The 15,710-nt window shown below is 46.8% G+C and overlaps 1 long non-coding RNA gene across 13 annotated transcripts in view; it reads left to right on the forward strand.

The window, feature by feature from the left end:
• LOC136109713 (uncharacterized) overlaps positions 1–15,710 on the forward strand; it is a 40,991-nt gene that overhangs the window by 11,438 nt on the left and 13,843 nt on the right. For 5 of the 13 annotated variants that reach the window (XR_011741868.1, XR_011741865.1, XR_011741860.1 and 2 more), the window contains exons 4-9: positions 3,198–3,274; positions 4,115–7,677; positions 10,304–10,388; positions 11,501–11,653; positions 11,813–12,018; positions 13,260–13,447. This is a non-coding gene — a long non-coding RNA (uncharacterized lncRNA). Of the gene's footprint in view, positions 1–2,928; positions 3,128–3,197; positions 3,275–4,114; positions 7,678–10,303; positions 10,389–11,500; positions 11,654–11,812; positions 12,046–13,259; positions 13,448–15,710 lie in introns of those variants that run through there. The other 8 variants (XR_010652532.2, XR_011741870.1, XR_011741862.1 and 5 more) reach the window with 8 other exon arrangements.

A 15,710-nucleotide genomic window follows, 5' to 3' on the forward strand; every position in this document is an offset into this window, starting at 1 on the left:
GACTTGATAAGCAAGGAAGAGCAGCTAAAGGTCACACACTGTAAGGAGGACAGGGAAACACAGTGGTTTTCTATGTGGGGAGAGAAGGCGTATTATTTCAAAGTTTTATGTGTGTAACCCAAGCAGACAGTGGGGAAATTGAAACTATTAAAATTGACAAGTCACCAATTTTAGATCAACTGCAACCTACAATTCCTGGACTTGGTTTCTGGCCTTGGTGCTTGAGAGGGCCCTGGGAGAGCAGTGGTGTCTGAGGAAGGAGACACAGAAAGCATTGTCTCCTTATTTCGGGGAAAAATGTAGACATGATAAAATAGATATTCCTAAAGTGCAAGCAGCAGAAAATGTTTGAGAGCCATTTCTTCGTTACGGTCAGAACCATTGCCCCATGGATTTAATTGAATTACGGGGTCTGAGCCGTCAGACACACCTTCCAGCGTAAGCCGTGAGATCTCATCCTGTAGATGCTGTGCTGACGGCAGAGAATCTTGGTCAGGTTATTTTAGCCAAGCCAGTGTTTTCCAATGTTATTTTTAATTTGTGGAGCTCTAAACATTTGACACTGCAAGTCCAAGCCCTTTTACAGCAAACCTAAGCCTATTTACTATCTCTTTGCTGATCTGAATTCTTAGGAGCTTTTCACAGCCCTATAGAAAAAGTCAGTGTGCCTGAAGGGACCACGGCACAAACCGCCTGGTTTAATGAAGCTATTGCTACTCAGAGCCTTTTATTTTCACAAGCTGTGTGAAGATGGAGAGGGGCAAAGAGAGAAGGATGTGGTACCCAAGCTCTCCTCACCTTCAACAAATTAGAAATACTTTTGATTTCGAGGAGAGTTTCAATAGAGTTCCCAAGGCTCGTGTGCCACTGAAGAGCAGAGGCACAAGGCAGCTCTTGTGAGGTGTCACGTTACCCAGGAGACAGACTGAGCAGCTGAGAAATGTTGCAAGTTTTTGGAAAAGAGATTTATATATAAATGTGTTACGGGAAAAAATACCTCTGCTCATACACATGGTAATTCTTCTGTCTTACTTTGTTTGCTATCTTTCTTTCTTTATTGTTTTCAAAGATTTAAAGGAATTTAATTAAAAAGGCAGTTTAACTACCCTCTTCTTGCCAGATGACAAACACTAAAATAAAATGAAGTGAAATATTAGAGAGCCCGCTTTATACCCCTTTTAAAACTAAACACAAAAGCCAAATGAGATCATAGGGTTTGTTGGGCAAGATATTTCCAGAAAAGATGAGGAAGCGCTTCCGACACTGTACAAGGAGCAACTGAACCTTCATCGGGAAAGTCACGGTCAATTCTCATCATCCATCTTTGGGAAGGATAAATCCAAATCAGAAGGTGACTGGGACAAGGGGTGACGCTTCACAAGGAGTGAGCAGCAGGCGTGGGTCATTCAGCACAGCAGAGCTGAAGTGCAGGCACTGCTTTCTGTACATGCAACAGGATGAATATATAAACTGTGGTCAATATATAATCTGTGGTCAACACAGTGATTATAAACTGTCATGGAACACGCTTAAGCTGGAAATGAAGAGGGCTCTGGACCTTGGAGCAACCGGTTTTTGTAAGACCTTGCATCAGAACAGCAGGGCCAGGGTCCCCTTGCGTAACTCATCTACGAAAGGGATTGTGCATGAAGCTGTGGACGTGGAGTCTGGCTGCAGTGATCATCTCCAGTCCTGAACGCTCCCAGAATACCATTAATTTCTTCCATTAGCCTGGTATTCTGTAGGCAACTGTCTAGCTGTGATATTCCAGAGAGCCAAAAGTAAGCTTTATTATTTAGGGTTTAGCTCAGCTGTAATACATCATTTAGAAAAGATCCTGCTGTGGTGAGATGCATTCAGTAACGCGGCAACCCCCAGTGTATACATTAGGCTGCACTTTGTCAGCTCCTGTGTCAGCAGGTGAGTGACCAGGGTGCCCCAGACCCACCAGCTCTGCTGCGTGGTGCTCAGCCTGTCTCAGTTTTACATCTTTTGCAAACCTGATGCTGCCACGTTCCTCACCAGCACTCGGCACGCCGGTATCGATGCATCTCTGCCAGAACGAGCAGGCTTTGCTCCTGACCCCATGTATCCCTCTGTCTGCCTTTCTGTCCCTTCCCTTTGCGACAGGTTTCAGCTGCTTGGTCCTCTGTCCTCAAACCCCTCAAGCCCCTGCACACATTCCCTTTCTAAAAGGTATTTTGGGGCTTCAGCTGTAGTTATCTGGGTGTGAGTAGCTGAGGGTGCAAACACTCTGATCCCTGCGTGGTGGGGGGCAGCCCTGCACCCTGGGATCCTGGAGTTCTCTCTCAACGCTGGTGTGATGACGGGGACTCGGGGCTGCACCGCAGCTTGAACCGGGCAGTGGCAGGTTTATAAAACAACAACGTGTCCATTGCCTCCAGCACAGACCGTAGCCTGGCTTTTCTCCTGGTGGCTGCCACAGCAATAAGCCTGTGTCTGCTGCCATGCCTTCCTCTGCAGCAGCTGCATCCCTGACCGCTCAGGGCTCTCCCATCACAATGGGGGCACTTCCAGCACCTCCTGGGCTCCTGGTAGCTGCATTTCATCCCACTTACTACCAGCAGCTGCAGGGGGGTCTGGAAATGGGGATGCAGGAAGGGAAGGGACCCGTAGGGCTGCTTTCATCCTGCCGTTCGCGCTGTTTGTCGGTACCGAGAGCTGTCAAGCTTTGCCGAGGGTCTCTGCCGGACCCTCCCTGGGCAGGAGGCAGAGCCGGGACGGAGCAGCCGGCGGGTGTCAGATGTCTGTCGTAGCCTCTGACCAGTGAGAAGGTCTCCATCTAAATCAACAGGAGCTCTCTGGACTTCAAACCATGGCGGGTGGATATTTTTAGAAGCCAATCAATCAGTGGTGACTGTTCAAGTTCAGACAAGTCAAACACAGCCTGCAAAGTTACACAGAAGCGCTGTGTGTCGTGGAGAGGCTGGTGAGCCTGATTATTTGACGAGCTGTGCCAAAGCCATGAGCTACCAGAGCTGAGCTCTTTTTAGAGAGATAGCTATAAAAAGTAGAAGTGTAAACAGACTGTGGATTGTAAAACACACACTTTTAAAATTGAAGCAATAAATTACAGTTTGGGCTTCCACAGAAACCTTCTTTCAAGGTGCTAAAACTGTTTTCCAAACCTGAACACAGTCCTAAGTTTAGGGTTTTTCATCTTGACCTTTTTGCAGGTGAGGAAACTGAGGCACAGAAGTGTTTTGGGGCTACCAAGGTACCAGAGTCTCTGAAGAACCCAGCTTGTGTCCAGGTAAGTGCTGGAAGAAGAAAACACACACCTGTGTGCTGGCATTGCCTTTCCCAGCCTGACCAGCTGGAATCGCAGCGGTGGGGTCGGTCACCCTCGGGCTCTGCATGGCAGGGGCAGGATGGTGATGTTTCAGTGGCTCTGCTACAAGGCAGCACCATCTGAAGCCCTTGTAGATGCTTCCTCAAAGAACACGCGCCAGAGTTTGCTAACACTGAGCACAGAGAAGAGCTGATTCTTGCAAGATCCTCCAGATGCTATTCTAATGTGTAGGGATGAAACAAAATAATAATGAATCCTCTCACTCCATGGAAAATGCCAGCATGGCCTAGAGTCAGGCTGAACCTCTAAAACCAGCTACCAACAAATCAGTAGCCAGATTAGAAACTCTTGCTGTTCTGACTTCCAGAACCTCAGTTTATCCATCTTGAAAATGGGCCTGATGTTTTCCACTGTTAACCATTGAGAGAAGAACCTGTGGCTCCTGCCCTGTCTGCTTCTCTGCCACTTCTTGTCCTTCCCCCGGTCACTGCACCGCATCTGCTCCAGAGCTCCTTGCCAGGGTCTCTGCACAGCTGCACAAAATGCAGTGCACGATCTGATTCTCAAATTGGGCTTAACTCTCATGTCCAATGCCAGCTGGAGGGGCCTGCTGAGTTTTTGCTGATACATCAGAAATATATTTTTAGGAAGGTTTCTCTATAATTATCACATTATAGCTACTGCTGGATTGCTCAGAGTATAGTAAACAATTGCTATACTTGTTAGAGGTCATGAATACAGAAAAACATTCCTCTGTGTGAAGTCTGCTGTTAAATAATAACTTGTCGTTTCATGGTGTAGGGGCAGCGAATGCCCTCAAAGGGACGTGCTGACATTGTTCAAGCCAGTGATCCAGTTCCTGTGATTTACACCAGTTTCTGCAAGCTGCTCCTCCGAATGGGAACAGTGGGTGTGCCGAGGGACACTGCAGCTCCCGTCATCTTGTGTCTTGATCCTCTCTCTGTTTCCTCCATTACCCATTCTGCGGGAACAGGTGCCCTTGTCACCAAAGGTTTGTGTCTCAGGGTGATGGGCAGGTGGGTGAGAGAAGCTGTTAATGTGACAACCGTGCAGGCTCCAGCTCCAGGCAGGGTAGCGAGTGGCAAGAGGAGGTGATCTGGCACACTGAGATTATTAATGAGTAGTTTCATGATTAGCAGGTCTAACAAACAGCATTCACCCTTGTGGCGTCTCTGCTGTCTGATCTGGAGGGAGCACTCGCTGCTGCCTTTTCCTCGGGGGATGCTAATGGTGTCTGTGTGCTCCATCTGTCATCCCCAGTGCACCTCTGGGAGCTCAGAGCTTTGAGAAATCCTCCTCCGTGTCTCGTTGAAGTGGTCTGACATGCTCAAGAACTACTTACACACACACATGCTGCGATCACGTGTAAAGCTTTGTTTCCTTAGGAAATACGGGCTTTACAATAATCACCTCGCCGTTTGCCCAGATGTAACGTGAAGTTGCGGTTTTCAAGAAATGCAAGGATACAGCTGTGGCTCCAATCAGTTAACAAAATGGGAAAATTAATGATCCCAGGGCCCCAGGAGTCCCATCTCAAGGCCAAAGCAGAAACTGAGAAAGCTGACTGAGCTGCAAAAGCTGGGCAGAGCGGAGAGCACCGGCCTGGGCAGGTGGCAGACGGGTCATTGCTGATGGCTCTCAGTCTCTTACTGTGGTGGGGGGCATCTGTCCTTTATTATATGGCCAAAAGAAAATGATGTCTTGGCAAAACCATGGCAAGTGTAAGGATTCTGTCTGAAAGGAGCTCAGTAGGGACGTGTAGGAGCTGATTGCAAGTTGTGGAAAAGCTCTTGTGTGAAATGGGCCTTAAGGTTTGCAAAGGACTGCACAGAGATGGAGGAACATCTTTTGCAGAATAAACCCTGAGCAAGAATAGAAGAGCTGAAATGTATCTAATGAACCATAGCAGCATATGAGGGCATGTTCCTGAGGTGGATTAGGATTTCAAGAAGACCGATTAAGTTCAACATCTGTGACAATCTGGTCAGTATTTGCAGCTCGGGAGGCTGACACCGGTCCCATCTGCCGCCACTGCGTTTGCTGGTGTCTGCTCCCTGTGCAAAGCCCAGCGTCCTTCTCTGCAGCTGCTGCCATTCGTGGGTTGGTGGCAGATGGCACATGATCCGCAATCCTGGAGAGGAAGAACACTTCAGGTGCACAGAGGAGCACAGACTTCTCTTTAATGGTGGTTTAGTTAGATTGGAGGGAGATACAGCTGAGGGTGGACACTTGCTGGGTCTGGGGAGATGGCGCTGAAGCAAAGGTCTGTTTGGGGAGCTCAGTATGTGTGAATTGGCAGCTTGCGTCAGAGCTAAATACCTGTCCGCACTTCTGACCTGGGATCTGGGGAGGAGCCAGCCTCGGGTACAGATGTGACACTGCCCAGATGTGCTGTGACCACGGGGCTCTCCGCCCCTCCATGCTGCACTGCAACACTGTCCACAGTCATGGAGAAGAGGATGACTGAAGGAAGGAATGGCAGTCTCCACACTCAGCACCCTTGCTTTTCTTGGTTTGCATTGCATGTTCCGTATTGGTTTAATGCAGTTCCTAGTATTTAATGCGTTTTTATTGCTTTCTCTAATAACACCGACTGAGCACTAAGAGCCAAATTAAACAAGCCGTGCCAATAAGCCAAACATCCACTTCAACCAGCAAGCGGATGTCTCTTACCCCAGCTCGGGTGTGTAACCGGGAGCCCACGCAGCAGAGGGGCGGGCAGGGCTGAGCTGGGTCCCTGCGCGGGTCCCTGTGCCCCCTCCCCGCACCTGCTGTGCTGATCACACAGGGGCTCCAGGTGCAAGTCGGACGAGGTGGAAGGCTGGTTGTTCTCAAGGCTGCAATGTGGCATCTTGTCTCACGGGCTTTAACAAGTTTGGTCTTGTTTTTTGGTGACTGTGAGCACCCCTAAACCCCTCTGACTTCGGTGGAAGCTGCAGTTTGTGATCTGCGTCACTGAAAACCTTTCCATGCAATTAAAAACCACCCTCCAACCTTCTCCCCTGGTGCTGAACAGTGGTGTGGTGTTGACGTAAGTGTGCTGGAGTTTCACTTGCGGCAGTGGGTAGCTGGCACTTTTATAGGGCATTTTTTTTATTATTCTCTCTGTCTTTTGCACAATATTCCTGAAGTTTTTTCTCTGTTTGCTTTTCTCCAACAAGCCTTCATCTCTGTCCTCCGAGCGCTGCTTCCTGTTGTTCTCTGTGATCTCCCTTGTTCCATCTTTCTTCTCTTCTCTGGTTTCCTCCCTTTCATTTTAGCTCTTTTTTGTTCAGCCTGGCTCAGCCCATCCTCCCAAAGGGGAAGCGTATCTGTTTCATTCCCTGTCTCCATTTCCCTCCCAGCCCCACAGCTGTTCCCTCTCTCCCCCGTTCCTACAGGCCCCTCTCCTGCTCACAGCACCATCCACTGCCCTCTCTTGTTCCTCAGCACGTCCAGCCCCTTTCCTCCATCACTGGAGGTCAACAAGAGCGAAAACACAAGATGAACCAGGAGGGGGATATTACAGTGAAGAATAATTGTGCCTGCGAGATGCCAAGTATTGTCTCACCAGCGTTAGTCTGGACTGCTTTCATCTGGCTGGACGAGTTGCATCCACCAGCTCAAGCACTGACAGAGTTTTCGATGTTTCGTGCCACAAAATCTGTGATTATGTAAGAAATGTTAACCTTTTGCTCTGCCCCAGCCTGAGAACCGTGAGCTCTGCAGTGGGGAGGTGGTGGGATGGCAGTGTACACTTCATTTCTAAGGTCCTTTTTCTCCCATGCACTTTACCAGCCAAGCACCAGGCATCTGTAGCTGCAGATCTCTGTGCTTTGGCCCATGTAATTACGTGTTTTCTAGTTGTGCTCAGTCAAAAGTAAGCACAGAGCTACAGTCTCAGCTGTGACAGAAAATAATCTAACAGGCTGGCTCGTGTGTGATCATAGAAGATATATTCTGCCACTAATCTGTTCTGCCGCTGTTTCACCCTCCTAAAGTGGAATGAGCTGGGGGAAGAAACGAACAGGGAGTGCATCTCGTCCACGTTACAGGTCTGTCTGTTCACCTGGGGTCAATTAAACACAGGGCTTAAAGGTGCAAAGAGCTTTTCACTCCAGAGGGAACTGGGTTGCATTTGGGCTGCACTGTGCGTACCTGCCTCAGAAACCACCTGACCCCTGCCCTCAGCATCTTTTTACAGATTTAGGGAATGATCAAATCTGGAAGGAGAACCTGCACAGGCTGACCCGTCAGCAAAAACCTGACAGAGCCCACAGCCACCCCATGGGCACCCAGAGTGGACGAGACCTCAGAGCTCAGCTGTGACTGCATATCCAGCCCTTTCCCTCTCGCCTCTCCCGGTAAGCACTGGTTTAGGCTTTGCCTTCTGCAGCAACAAAGAAAATGTCTTCAAAAACCTCCTTACGCTGCTGCAGCGGGAGGCTGTGATAGATGCAGTCAGGGCTGGGGAATGAGCGCGGAGCAGTGCCGAGCTCTCTGTGCCATTATTGTTCTCTGCTGCAAACTGGAAGCAACTGAGAGAAGGACAAGGCAGCCCATCCTTCTGGAACGACCCCCCTGGGACCGGGATGAACCTTCCGTGTTGCAGGGTTTGCACAATAGTCAAGACTGGCAATTTGTTGCGTGAAGATAATGATAAAATCCCTCCTCTCAACTTAGTGTCGATATCTAGTACTTTCACAGAGATTATTCAACAGTGATCAGCATTTAAACCGTGTTTTAAAAAAACAAGTAAAGAAATGAAAGAGGAAGATGTGAACTTCCAGGGCAAATGCAGGGTGTGCTGAAAGGGAAAACAATGTGGTGATGGCCCCGGGTCAGTCTTGCTCAGTCTGACCCTCCTGGGGACAGTTAAACCGCTAAAGGGCTCTCGTCCCATGTGTCACGGGCAGTTGGGGTGTGTTTGCGAGTGGGGATCCTCACAGGAATCCTCACAGGTTCCCTCCCTCGGACTCGGCTCAGGGCGGCGCTCTGGTACCTCAGCATGTCACAGACACCACAGGCGATGACTTTGAAATGACCATCAGCATTTTTAGGGGCAAATACTTATGGAAGTGAGATGAAGAAAAAGTCAAAGGATACTATTAGCTTGCATTACCCCTTACTAATGTAGATGATTGAATTAAAGAAGTAGAGTTATGCCACGCAAACCGTCCATTTCCGAATGTATCATAACGGCCCTCTGGCAAGCTCCATAGCCCATAAAAGTGCCCACTCTGCTTATAGTATTTAATTGTTTTAGTTTTTGATAAATCATCTGTTACAGCCTGTTGAACATTTTAAAGTGTTTCTTACTAATGGATTTTCACGATGTGGTTTAAGGGATGTTGTTATTAATAAATGTAACTGCACTGAATAGTAATTTGATAAAGATGAAAGAGGCATTTATGAATTCCACTTCCCTTTCAGCTGTTGCTAGGAATTTTCACTCCTTCAGAATATATTGAATTTAATCTTGATTTCTCTCTGTTAAAACTGGGCTATTATATTCTGGTTCTCTAAAGAGAGTGTTGGTGGAGTTGGAGCAGTTGTGAAGTCCCCTGGAGTGGTGCAAACGCAGTTCTGAGTGCATCAGAGAGGTCTGGCCCAGGTGTCCCATACAGACATCCTTAGTACTGGGGGAAAAGTGTAAAGGCCGTTTGGGATTGGGGTAGATGAAGATGATTAATGGATCTTAATATTGATGGCAACATGAAAAGAAAATAATTTGTCTCTGCTAGATAGCCAGTTTTGGCTAATGGGTTGCTCTCTATTACATTATCATGGCAATGACTGAAGGGGCTTGAATGTCAGTGTGTGACTGGCTGCAGTGAAGCAGGAAATGTGAAATGTCCAAAGGCTGGTATCTGCCACAAAAATGGCTCTGTAAACACTTGTGGCACACAATAATGGGAAGTACTGTGAGTTATGTTGGGACTGCATCGTAAAATTATCGTAGGGCTAAACAAGGGCAATTGTGAGGAGGAATGTTAGCAGAAAGAATGGAAAACATATTCTTTCCTAAGAAGAGAGCTTTGCTTTACTAGGATTTGATCTATGCAGAGACTGATGTCTTTAGCACAGGAGACAGGTATTAATCGCGGGAAGGAATTTGTTTGCACAGCTAGCAGAAAGCTAGGTCTCTTGAGAAATAAGAAAAAAACTATTTTCTTTTTCTGGATTAGGCTTCTAGTTAAAGATGCATCATGTCCAAAGAAACAGAAAGGACCAAGAGGCAGCGTGAAGCTGGAGGGGGCTGAGGGACGCGGGCTCTGCTCCTGCCGCTGTTTGACGTTGTGCAGCTCCCGCTCCGCTCCGTGCCTCTTCCTCACCTCCCACCCTCTGTGTATTTTCTTTGTTAGCTCTTCTCAAGAGCAGAGAATTTCTCTTACCCTGTGTTAGCACCGCCTGTAACTTCTCCAGATGCTACAGTAATATCATCAGAACTAATAGCTAGGCTGCCACCCAGCTCGTTCTCTCAACTCATCCTTTTGCCACGTGGCACATCCTTGGGAATAGGCAGCTAAGAGATTTATATAAAAAGCAGTAATATGGATCTGCTTCTGGTCTTACGGATAAATCAGGGGTAACTTCAGTGAAATTCAGCAGGAATAAAATGGGTATTTGCTGTAGAGGAACAGAGACATTCTGTACAAAATACACAAACGTTGCTTACAATGAAGTTTGTAATTCAGGACAATAAAATGGTGTGAGATCTTGGCTGCCTGCACCTTGCACCGGACTTCTCCCTTGGGATGGCTGTATTACATTATAATCACTCTGTTTTTCTGGACTAATTCCCTTGCATAGCAGGCTATAAATAATCATTATTGGTATTGCAAGGAGACTGTGGGTTCCTGAACAACCGTGACCGCATTCTTAATTTGTCAGTTACTGATACAATCCATCTGTTTTTCTAATTATTTTAATGATGTTTTATATGCAAAGGAAAGAATACAAAATTAGGTTTTTTTTCTTTCTTTCTAGATTCCTGGGCTAATTGGAGGACAGCCCACCTGTGGATGTCTCTGTGTTTGTAAATCCTGGGTCCAGACTAATGCGATACTCAGGGGTAAGTGTTTTGTGTATACGGTTTAGCAATGTAAGACCTTAGCCCCTGGCTGCTCTCTGCAGACAATACCAATATGTTACCAGCATCCCATGGGGCACATCTTATTACTGGAGGAAGAGTCTCAGCAATGAAAATGCAGTTTTATCCTTCTCAAAGTGCCCCTTGCCAAAGTCAGCTGTGCATCCAGAAGCACTTTGAATGATGCATCATTAATATTCTGCTGACTTGCTAAGCGTGCAAGGCAGACACGGTCTTCCCTGAGGTTTTCATTTCTATCATGTCCAAGTCTTGCTACCCTGATTTCTTTTGGTCCAGCTCTGCCCTCATGGACATCCAGGGCCTGGCAGCTCTAATTTCATAGAATTCAGTGGACCTAAAAGATATGGTCTTGATGTAGGAGAGAGATCGGTCAGGCCCGTGGAAGAGTCCCTGTGATTTCTGTGGCCAGGGCTGTGGTCGCTGTCACGCAGGTCTGGGGAGCAGGATGCTTTTGTTTGGCTCAGCAGGAGCAGTGAGCGGGGACGGGGTGTGAGTGCGGCTGGTGCTGCGCTCAGGCTCAGCCATCACCTGCGGCCCCTCCTCAGCTCTTCACGCAGCGCAAGCAGCCTTGTCCTCATGTGCTGGCTCTGCAGTAGCCAGGAAGGGCCATGGAGACAGTGCAGAAAAGGCACAAAAGGGTGTTTTTCTGATCTGGTATCACTGATAGACCATGTTACAAAGTCTGAGACTGCCAAAGAGTTAGACCACAAAAGGAATACGACATTGTGGAACGTTGGTGGCTCACTCCCCTGAGCAATCCCAGCTGGACAGGCTTTCCAGGACAAATGGAAATGTGGCCCCTGGATTTGTTATTACGATTGCAAACAAGCCTCAGGCATCCAGGCTCTGGCCATTTTGACCAGTTGCTACGTGCTTCTGGGGATGCTCTGCTGCCTTTTCACTAGAAAGCAAAAGCAGTTTTGTGCCCAACAGGCAACAGCTTCTTCTCTTTTTCTGTTTTTTCGGTCTCCTCCATTGCCTTCCCCAGGAAAGGGGGCATGAGGGGGCGGTGCAGCCTGTGGGTTTTAACTGGACACCATCCCTTTAATGTGGAGTTGTGTTTTTCTTTCAAGGCCAAAAATAAATGCTAGTGAAGGGATAAACAGACGTGAAAAGAAGGCTGGGACACTTGGAAGACAAGACTGCTTTGTGTTTCTCAATGCAAAGAGCCTGTTCACAAGGAGGTTGCTCTTTTAGAAAAACATGGGTCTCCTGACACTGTCAAGGTCAGTAGGTGCCCAGTGGAGCACTGGGCATTCGAGGCGGACATGCTTTGGGAGAGGAGTAGGTTTTTCTCGACTCCAAACTACTTTCAAGTATATTAATGGACAGGAGAAGAAAGGAGAGAAATTTACTTTGCTCTGGTGTTTCTTCTCTTTCTACAGGGTTTGAACATGCAGCAGTTTGCCAGTGGACGACAGCTTCCATCCACCCTGGATGGCAACGTAGCCTTAGTGCTGTGGTGCTGTCACTCAGGCCGTTTTGGGAAGCGAGGGCAGTGCTGCCCTGTCTGTGGCTGAGCAAGCAGGTAACGCCAGGCCGCGTGTCACAGCGGATCCCAGAGCGGTTCTCAAGGGAGCAGAGAGAAGCCGTGAGTGGATAGATGCCCATTCCTAAGGTTCAAATCCCACTTTCAGTGCAGATTCTGTATGTGAGTGTAAGATGTGGATTTTTAAAGGGGCTTAGGGGCCATTTTTCCAAAGTGTTTTGAGGGAAGGGCTCCTCTTGTCTAATGTTGGCCTTGTACAGCCAGTCCCAGCGAGGCCTTTGCTGCCGGTCTTGGCTGTGTCTGGGGCAGGTCAGTCTGGATGGGCTTTGCTTTCAAGAATTAGACAGAATTCAAAGGAAATTGCTTGGCACAGACACCTAGTTTTCCAAGTGAGAAAGGTTTGACTGCTGCAGGGATCTCGGTGGGGTTAGGAAGCTTTGTACTTCACCTTAGGTGCTTAAGTAATTCCTCATACAATGCAGTGTCTTCTGAAATGTGATCTTTAGGCTCTTTATGTCTCCGTTGTGCGTAAAATGAAAATGCTAGTTAATACTGAGAAGTGTTCTGGGGATACAGAGTCTCACACACGCGAAAGGCAACTGCAGTTCTTGTAGTCTCTAAAGCACCAGGCTGTGAGTCATCCAGCCTCTGAAGGCTCTGGTTAAGAGGCAGGAGCATTTCAATGTACCTCATTAGGGCTGAATCTCCAGCACTGTCTGTAGTCACACACCAAATGTATTCATCTCAAAAAGGGCAAATGTTGAGAAATTAAGGGAACTAATTAGTGGAATCAACTGTGCTGAAGAGCTGAGGAGTTGAATGTGGTGGAAACTGGATTCCAAAACTAGTTGGAACATGCAGGAGGACAAACCCTGAAGGGAAACACTCCAAAACCAGTGGGATAAATGACCAGCCCCAAACACATATGGGGAGCTAACGGGGAGCAGGCAAGTAATGGGCAGATCTGCTCAGCAAGAGGGTGTTCGGTTCACACGCAGCCAGGGGCTGAAGTCGGGTGTCTGGAGGGGATCCACCAGTGGCCACCCATCTACATATGGCCTAACAATTAATTAAAAACACGTTGCCTACATTTTCAGTAGAGACAATCATGTTGAACAGCAGGGCAAAGACAGGATTTCCAGTAGGAACATAAATAAGGAATGAAAATTATCACATATAAGATGGAAAGAAAAGCTTAAAGAATTCAGTGTGCTCAGATCAAGGTGCACTGGCAGATTTCCATCCCAGGATTTGGAAAGAACTGGCACATTAAAGGAGCTCAGCTTAACCCCATATTTCTCTTTGATGACTGATTTTTTTTTTTCTACACAAATGAAATACAGGTGATTTACTCTATCCAGACTTGACTCAAGAATCTGATATTATACCACATGGGAAATTACTCGTTGAAGTTGAGAAGATGGGGATTAGTGCAGACGGCAAATGCAGAACTGCTAAAGCAAGTGACAAGGAGCTCTGTGGAAAGGAGAAACGCGGGACAGAGGCGGTTAATACGTGGAGCTCCTCAAAGGTCAGTCTTGAGCCCAGTCTTACTTGTTTCATTAATGACTCTGGCACAGCAATAGGAATGTAGTAAAAAAATCTGCCGAGGACACAGGCTTTGTTAATACAGAGCAGGATCAGAGCATCAATCAGCAAGAAGTGACAGAATTTGAAATAGAATAGACAAAGTATAAAGACATGCAGTTAGAAATTAATAACTAGAATATCACATTACTCACTTGAGAATGACAAAAGCAGGGTGGTGGAAAAAAACAGTGAATTACTTGCTCCGAGGGATAACTGTGAGCCACCGATCTGATATGGAAAGGCAAACACAATCCTAGAAGATACAGGTTCACTCATGTTCAAGGAAGATTAGCAGGTACAGAGAAGGGCACTGGGGATGATCAGAGGGTTTAGAACAAGAGGAGACTAGAAGAGCTTCATTTGTTTAGTTTCTCAAAACAAAGACTAGAGGAGATAGGATTGTTTTCAGTAAATACATCTGATAGGTAAAGATCAGAGAAAAAGGAGAATTGTTTAAACTAAATTATGATGCTGGCACAAGAACAAATGGTATTAAGGCTGGAAATTTAAAATGAAGTGCTGGAATAGCCTGCCAAAAAGTGTGATATGATGTAATTGACTGTAATAGTAGGAGACTGGGTCAGCAATTCAGAGCCTTGTGTTCCTAGAGAACTACTTTATGGGTGGGGAGTCATCCACAGTGATGGTTACACGCAGGGAACTGAAAGGGACAGCCTAGACCAGCACCACACTTGTTCCCAGAGATGGAGGCTGGAAATGGGGGGGGGAAAAAGGAGGCTGACACAGAAGCTTTTATTTCAACAGCTAAACTGAGGTCCCTCCCTCCTCCTCCCCTTATGGGAACTGGCAAACTCAGCTCTTTAATGGTACAAGCTCATCTCAGCCTTGCCTATAAATAGATAAATGAGATTCCTCCTGTCCCAGTGAGTAATTCTGACATCCTCCCGTTGCTTCGCAGAGAGCTGAGTCACAGGCGCTCCGCACTCCCGTCCCTGCATTACTTACATGGTCTCAAAGGAAATTTTAACACATCCAATGAATCATCAGGGATCGGATCATGTTTAAAGTTGTTCCATTGGCATTTCCCTTCTATTGTAGCAAGTATGCCAACACCTAAAACTTTAGCTAATCTGGACTCAAAATGCATTGAGGAAATAGCATGTTGACATACATAGCTACTAATAAAAATAATAAAAAAGGTCCTTTTAAACCTGGATCAATAAACAAGTGACACTTAGTGGATTCCTTTAGCATGCTGGACCTGCTAATTTTGTCAGACTGTGTCCTTGTTTTGTAGCTGCTTATTTAAAGAAACTCAAAAGTTTGAAATGTTTTAATATTCAGTCGTTAGGCCCCTAATTTAATCTCCTGCAGGTTTCCTGCCAAAATATTCTTTGCACTGAGCTGAAGCTTGCAGCCCCATGCTCATTCTCTCACAGACACACATTCCTGCTCTTACCCATGATAAAAATAAAATGCCTGCAAAGCAGAGACAAAACCAGAGCAGTGTTAAGTACAGAACACAGGGCAGTAAAATGCTGCTGTACAAGGTGCTGAGCTCCAACCTGAGGCAATATCTCCTGGTGGGGCATTTTCACTTGTTACCTTCCCTTCTCCCAGACTGTACAGTGTGGTCTGACCAGCCGAGAAGAAACACAGCATTTGAAAACAGAGCGTGTCTCTCGTTGTTGCTCAGAAAGCATCTGCAAGAGTGGAAAATTCGGGAGCTGTGAAGCATATATAGAAATATTTCTCTTTTGGTTTTTCTGGCTTGCCTTTTGTATCTTAGAACTGGTTGAGGCATTTCACTCGTTATTACCAGACTCAGATTCAATGAGCGAGAAATGCTAACATTTGCTCTTAGACCTAAAACCTGGCTTGTTCTTTTGATAACTGTAGGAAATCTGTGTCCTGTTTAAATACCATTTTTCTAGTGCCTTTTCAGCAAGCAATTCTCTGCCTGTGCATAGATTGTTAACAAGCATTTGTTCAACACATTCCAGCACGAGCTGCAGTTGCGCCATGAGATACGGTGTCTTCTGCTCTGCGCCTCACTGGGTTATTTATCAGCCCGGCGCAGCCTTGGCTGCCAGTTTTCTGCCAGCTGTTAACTGTATTGGGGAAAAAATCAGTTCTGGCTCTGCCACTGGAGTTGGATATAATTCAGCTACCTGTTGACAAATGATGATTTGTTTAACAGCAGAAACTATAATATTTTTATAGCTGACAGTTTTCACCCTCCT

The sequence above is a fragment of the Patagioenas fasciata genome, chromosome 18 (genome assembly GCF_037038585.1).
Source record: "Patagioenas fasciata isolate bPatFas1 chromosome 18, bPatFas1.hap1, whole genome shotgun sequence".
NCBI lineage: Eukaryota > Metazoa > Chordata > Aves > Columbiformes > Columbidae > Patagioenas > Patagioenas fasciata.